This window comes from Condylura cristata, unplaced genomic scaffold, assembly GCF_000260355.1.
Source record: "Condylura cristata isolate star-nosed mole 26May11 unplaced genomic scaffold, ConCri1.0 scaffold00009, whole genome shotgun sequence".
NCBI classification, from domain to species: Eukaryota; Metazoa; Chordata; class Mammalia; order Eulipotyphla; family Talpidae; genus Condylura; species Condylura cristata.
In genome coordinates this window covers 11,584,957-11,592,746 of record NW_004567110.1, presented here as the reverse complement: position 1 = coordinate 11,592,746, position 7,790 = coordinate 11,584,957, and positions in this window count along the sequence as shown.

Genomic DNA, 7,790 nt, shown 5'->3' with positions numbered 1-7,790 from the left:
CTCTGGGGCAGGCGGGGATCGAACTCATGCGGAAGTGGCTTTAGCTTCTTAGTGCTGTGCTTTAACCCGCTGCGCCACCAGGGAGGGCCCGGAATGCATCTTAAACAGTTGAGCAGCACATTTTAGCTCTGAGATTTCTCATCTTTAAAAATAGCTTGAATTGAAATTTATCTAGACATTGTGTCCAGTGGTTTCCTTCCTTATCATTACAAATATTGACATAATTTTGCAAGGCGGGTGCTTTTATCTCCCTGTTATAGATGAAGCTACTGAGGCCCAGGTAACCACTTAGTGAAAGGTCTACTTATAGGTCAGAACAAACTGGTAAGGATCCTGGGGCCAGTTTTCTCCTCTTACCGAGGAGAAGAGACACTAACTGAGGAACACAGAGCTAGCAAGTTGCTTATCATGAGCACAAGCCCCATCAATGAGAATATTCCTTTCATCCTGCTCTCCTGATCACTCTCCTGACCACTCTCATGAGCAGTAAGACTCAATTTCTCTCACACATGCTTCCAGTGGTTGAGTTTTGCCAGGGCTTCTCAATGAGTTTGGGCCAGTGAACACAAGAACAAGCAAATAATAGGGTCCCTGCGGAGGCCACCTTCAAAGTCAGCCTAGATCCTAGAGAAACAGCCAATCGGAAAACTTGGGCCCTATTGGTCTGCCAGCCTGAAGGCAGACCCGCCTCTTGCTCACCAATTGCTGTCAACACTGCCTGTTTTGCCTCATTACCCTAGTGACTGGAGAAGCAATTTGTGAATCATTTAAGTGTTTCCTTGTGTGAGTCATCTATTGTGTTGTTAAATCCCCGGGAGGTCACTAACCTGTTTGGTGGTCAGTTTCCACACTGATCCATCCCTACGTGTTACTGAGACAGTTGCATGGTTCCGTGGCATCACTGGTGACAGGGTGAGCTTGAGCAATGATTCCAAATTTTCATTGGAAAATAGAGCACAGTTCTCTCCTCTCCTTTTACTTGAGTGATTTGTGTATCCCTGCCTTATCCATGATTTGAAAGTAGAGTCTATCAGTGTAATCTGCTCACTCTGTAGGTCTGATATCTGGCACACATGAGGTCTCAGTATATGTGGAATTAAATGTCTAAGCTGTAACTCGGAATTCTGGCCCATGAATTGAAAAACCATTTTCCTGTTGGTTTCAGACAAGTCAATAAAAATGAAAATAACACAAATCCATGATTTCTTTTAAACAACAGTACACTGATTTCAGGAAGAAGGTAATTTAAAAAGTACAGGATGTTCATATTCTTTCCCATTCTGCCTACTGCCTCAGAAAATCAGTCCCTTAAGGGAGATAGTATGTTCAGCTAGGGTTTACTGTTGATAGTAATTTAAGAAATATTTTTGTCTTTTAAACATCTGCTTTGCTAAAAATGGCATTCCTTTTAGACAAAAAGCCCTTGCTAAATGTCTTCAAATTGTGTATTTATTGAAGAGATGGTGCATAAATTGGATTTTTCCCTCCCCTGTCAACAAAGCCACAGGAGTGTCTATCTTTAGTTCTGTTTTCGATCACTTTACAGCTGTAGAATTTCTTAAGAGAATATCATCCATTCATTGTCTCAACTGGGACACACCACACCCTTCGGATGTCCCTGCCTCTCTCCTAAAACAGCTAGGGACCACAAAGATGAACATTTACCCTCAGGGTATATATAGGCCGCAGAGACATACAAATATGTGACAGATTCAGTGACGGAGATTTTGCATGAGGGGTGTCAGGACACCCACGAGGATAAAGCACTAGATCCAATCAGAAGAGCCAGGAGAGATTCTTCCTGGTGTGGCCTTGGGCTGGGTCTTCAAGGATTAGTGCAAAGCAAATGCAGATAAAGATATGTATGTGTCACAGTGGGGAATCCTGTACCAGGTAGAGGAGACAGCAGGAACATGATGGGGGGAACCAGTATGAGGGGACAGACAGAACGTGAGTGAGGGCCAGAGAAGAGCTGGGGGTAGAGGGGGCCAGGCACTGACTTCCAGGGGATGGTTACTGTTACAGGGCAACCCAGTGTGAACTGGGCTGCCTGTCTGTGGGCCCTCACCCATGCGCTTAATATTCAACTGTACTGTAGACACACAAAAAGATCAATAATGGGTATATTTACAAAGGGAAAGAAAAGGAACAACCCAGGGAAACAGAGAGAAAGAGAGAGAGGGAGATACTAGTTAGCTAGTACATCCTACCAGTTCTGCTGACTTGGAGCCCCAATAGCACACTGAAAGCTGATTAAGAGCCAACTGACTAGCCACGGGCATGAGGCCAAGGCAGAGAACATGAGCCTCAGCTCAACATGGCTCCTTTATATATACCCAAATGTTTCAAAATGGCGGCTTAGCTCTGCCCTTGGGGCCTCGCAGTCCTCCCTCTGGTATTGCTGGGAGTTGTAGTTTCAGTGACTGGAGTAGGGGGTGGAGTCCACAAAACCTGTACCTGCAGAATTGGTTCAGGACATCCTTCCCCCCTAACAGTTGGGAGCTTGGGCTCATCTGAAGTGTGGGAGCCACAGCAGCCATGGAAGCAAGGCCTGTGTGGAGACAGTGTGCTGTGAGTGGGTCTGTCTGTGGGAGGCAGAGGATGGATGAAGGAAGCACAGATGGCCCCCAACTTCTGGTGGTTCTGTTTAGGATTTTTCAACTTTACATGATGTGAAATATCTTCAGTAGAAACCAGACTTCAAATTTTGATTGTTTCTCAGGCTAGCATGTATGTTTGCATTCTCTCTGCCTATAGCAGCAGCAAACCACGGCTCCCAGGAGGCCACTCAATCGCAAGGGACAACAATTGATACCCTATGGACTGATTTCACAGGAGTCAATACATTACTTGAGATATTCAACACTTTTTCTAAATCACATAAGCTTGGTGTTAGATGATTTGGCCTAACACTAGGCGAAGATAAGGGTTTGGGGCACAGTTAAGATGGGTTTGGCTCAGCCAGGTAGGGTACATGTATTAAATGCATTTCTGATTTATATATTCAGCATATGCTGGGCTAATCAGGACACAGATAATTGTCAGTCGAGAAAGATTCTCATAAGGCAGGTGATAAGCTTGGAGCAGGCCCAACTTTCAGGCATATGCAGGAGAGCCTGGATTAGGACAGGGATGGCCAAGTCAGTGAAGGAGGGTGGACTTGAGAGAAATGTTGGGACTTGGGGTTGAACAGGTGCAGGGAGGGAGAAGGGAAGCACTAAGAATGACTTTTTCACCTAAAGATGTTAGGTAAGGTGGGAGAAGAAACTTCACTGGGCCCTCATTGTCCCGAGTGTGCCCCGCCTCCATGGGTCGTAGAGCCAGAGTTTGCTCTGTCCTGGGAGAGCTCGCCTGAGGCTGGACAGACTTCTTCCCAGCTGCCCGGGTCTGCCCAGAGAAGAGGTAGGGACTCTATTTAGAACAATATTCTGAAGGGACCTTCTCTTTTGCCCTCACTCACCTGATCTCTCTAGGATGAGATGGATTTTCTCTACCAGAAGTTATAGCACATGGTCTGGTACCATGGAATCAAATGTTCTGAAATGTTATAAATATTTATAGTACTATTTCTCACTATCAATAAGCAATAACATAACGTTTTTTAATAAATAAATAATGAAATTGCCTAAAACTAACAATTGAAAGAGACGTGCTAAAATTTTTTTTGTTATTTATTTGTATTTTGCAATCCAGGTAGCACCCTCTGCTAGACCCCTGGTTTAGGGGGCTGCCTCACTGTGACTGGGTGGGGGGGAAATGCTTACTTCTGAATGGAGGACCTGCAACAGGGGTGGACATATGATTTAGTTTGAACAGTGGAGGAGAATGGGGGTTCCTTGTTGGAGGGCATTCTTCACCAGTTTTGGGGGGCTTGCTGAACTGGGGGATCCCTACTGCAGTAGCTCTGCCATGGCCCTTGCTGGTTGGTTCTCTCACCTGCTTTTATGCAGGTTTCTTCAGCCTCTTGCTGATAACATGGACATTGATAGTTTTCTAATAAAATCTTTGAGGTTAAGACAGCCAGGGGCCATTTCTGTGTCTTGCAAAAATAGTCATGACAGCATGTGGCAAGAATGTACTTTGGTGCTGTCATTATGGGAAGTAGTATGGAGAGCCCTCAAAAAATTAAAAATAGAAATCTTATCAATCTAGTTATTTCACTTTTGTGGATTTACACCCCAAATACAAAAACACATTCAAAGCAATAGAGGTATCTCCATTTTTTAAAAAAAGATTTATTTTATCTATGCATATAAGAACTGGGCTATAGGTGAGAGGTGTGGGGGCTGGTGGTGGTGAGAGGATTCACAAGATAGAGTGGGGAGCCGAACAGGCAGATCCACTGAAATACACTGCTGAAGGTAGCAGCAGGCGAGACAGGAGAGATCTGCTGTGCCATGAGGGTTAGCTCCTGGTGGGGGGCGATTGAACTGCTGCTGCAGTGGCTACGGAGAGCTTCACAGTGCTTGCTTTAACCGCTTGTGCCACCAGAAAGGCCTGGAATGTCGATTTTTTATTACAACATTAATTTCAGTAGCCAAGAGCTGGAAACAACTTGAATGCCCACTGGCAGCTGATTAAATAAAGAAGATGTGGGACATACACAATGGAATACTGCTGTGCCGTAAAAAGTCTTTCCATCTCCAACAGCATGCATAGACCTACAGGGGATGCTCACTGAAAGAATGAAGTCGTTACTTCACTTAGAGAGCATGGTTTCACTCACGTGGTAGACAGAGATGGGGCCAGTAAGACGATGATCAAACCAAGTGGTTGATAGTTGTTGCCAGAGGGAAGGGGTAGGTCAGTGGGACAAGAGGGTCAATGATATGGGAAAGGACCAAACCTGGCTTTCAGTGGTGAGCCTAGTGTAGTCCAGACAATGTGCTGGTTTAGAAGGATGCACAATTGAAACTCACATTATGTTACAATGCCATGGTCCTTCAATAAACATGACGTAAAGATAATCATGACAGTTTGGAACTTGAACTAACCGTTGAATTAGATCAGAGGGTCGCTGGAATATAAGGACTTACTGAAAGAATTCATCTGCTGAGAAGACTGTACTCACGCCCGGACAGGGCATTTTGGCTACCACAAAACTGTCAGATGCAGAAATCATGAAACAGTTATGAATGCCAAGCTGTCCATGTGTGAAAGTAAAAGACAAAGAATTAACAAGAGCTTAGATTTTTTTATTTTTATAAATCTATGCATGAGCATCTTCTCAACAGCAAACCTGAGCCCAGAGAAAGCTCATTGGGTGAAATTCCTAAATTTCCCTAAGGATATGTCTGTTAGAGTTTGTTTCAGATGTGAAATTTAGCTTAAAAGCAGGAGGAAGAGAATGCCCATTGTATGCGTTGTAACACAACCCCACACCCTACTAGGGAGGTGGAACATCCCTGTATATTCACAAGGACCTGGTCTAGTTCCATGATACACTCAGAATTGCACAGCTCACAGGCGGCAAACTGGCATTTGAATACAGGACTTTTGACTGCAAAGCTTGTGTCCTCCAGAGGTTACATGTGGGAAAAGGGGGATAACGACACTCTGATGTTGGAGAGTTCTGCCTCTGGGTGAGGAGCAGGAGGGATGCTGTGTAGGAGGCAAGCAGGTGGATCATGTGAGTCACTATTAACTCACAAGGGGCCTTGCCCCTCCCTCCATCCATCTGCTGTCCTCTAGACCCAGAGGGGCTGAGCCTTACAGATCCCTCACCTGGGCTCCCCATCTCCTGAGCCTTCTGGCTCCCTGCTGGGCTTGGCCACAGAGTTACTGCCAGAAGATCACTGTGGGAAGAGAGAAGTCAGACAATATCTCTTCCTCTCTCCCTTTGCCTTCTGCGCCATAGTCTTCCACGACTTCAATTCCTATCAGGCAACTTCTTGGCCCTGATTTCAGTTCTCACCAGAGTCTACAAAATTGCTATTTTCTCCTTGCCCTTTCAGACTGGGAGGTAGCTAGAGCTCTCAGCCGCCTGGGTCCCTAGGCTCCAAGCTCTATCCCCACCTCGGTCTCTAATCCCTTCCTAAGCCTCTGAGGTTAACTCACTTGAGCAGAGTTTTGTAACCTGCTGGGCACTGGTGTGATTCAAGCTTACTTCATTTTATTGGAGCATAAAATTTTTCTTTATTCACTTTATTGAAGCAGTGCTCATTTCCAAAGGATAGAGTGTAGCATATCTTAAAAAGGCAAGAGTTCCTGGCCCTCCCTGGTGGTGCAGCGGGTTAAAGCACAGCACTGAGAATCTAAAGCCGCTTCCTCATGAGTTCGATTCCCGCCTGCCCTGGAGGGGACCACATGGTGTGGCAGACCTCTCCTGACCCGCCTGCTGCTCCCCTCAGCAGTGTACTTCGTCCATCCTGCCTTTCTGCTTCCCACTCTGTCTCTGGTGAAGCCTCTCACCGCCCCTGAGCCTCTGGCCTGTACCCCAGTTCTGTATGCACAAATAAATAAATCTTAAAAAAAAAAAAAAAAGGCAAGAGTTCCCTTCTGCACTGCTGGTGGGAATGCAAACTAGTACAACCTCTATGGAAAACTGTTTGGAGGTTCCTCAAACTGCTTAACATGGAGCTTCCCTACGACTCAACAATCCCACTCCTAGGTATCTACCCAAAAGACACAAAAACAATGATTCAAAAAGACACCTGCACCCCCATGTTTATTGCTGCTTTATTTACAATTGGAAAGACATGGAAACAGCCCAAGTGCCCAAAAGTGGATGACTGGTTTATAAAGGTGTGGTACATATACACAATGGATTATTACTCAGCAACCAAAAAAAGAAGCACATGTCTTTTGCAGCAACATGGATGGAGCTGGGAAAGATCATGCTTAGTGAAATAAGCCAGAAAGAAAAGGAAAAATACCGGATGGTTTCTCTCATAGAAGGAATATAATGGAACAGGTGAGAAAATAATGATAATGATGAACAGCTATATAGCAGAGACATTTTGTGGGGGTGGAGTGGGAAATGGGATCAAAAACAGTGGGGGGAGGGAAATACACTTGACTGTGGTGATTTGGTGATGGGAAACCCAAGGGAATTGCAACTGAGATGGAAAAATGCACAAAATGATATAAAAATGAACTAATATATATACATATAAAAGGCAAGAGTTCCTTTCAATCAATTTGAGCTACAAATACTTGATCTCCATGCAACCTCCCAGGCGAAGGACACAGTAAGGTCTCCTTCCCGTTCTCTCTGGTTCTCCATGGGCTTCTGCCACTTGCTTGCCTCTCCTGCTTCCATCCCTCCTCTCAGTCCAGCCCAGGTGGGGTTTAGCGAAAAGGTGTCTCCAGTGTCTGGAGGGGCCAGCGGGAGACAAGAGACTGTCCTCGCCTGTTGGATCCAGAGCCCACACTGAGCTAGCGAGGAGCCAGGCGGATAGCACAGCTTGCGAAGCCGAAACAGATTCACAAAGACCTTGGGGAGCTGGCCCGTGGCTCTTCAGCCCAAGGTTTGGCAGGACCAGGGCTGGGTGATCAGTTTCCTTGCAAGCCACAGTTATGGGAAACTCACAGTGTGTCCCCTTTTGGCAGTTCCTTTCCCCACAGACTATCCTATCAAACCTTCTGAGATGGTATTTACGAGAATTTGTCATCCAAATATTAACAGGAATGGCAGAATTTGTCTTGACAGTCTTAAGATCGCGGTGCTCTCCTGCTTGGATTATGACGAAGTCCTTTAACCCCTGTTCACTGCTGTGTGATCCAAAGCCTGAGGACCCCTAGAGGGAGGTGCTGGGGACCCCCTAGGTGCTGGAGGGGACATGACCTAC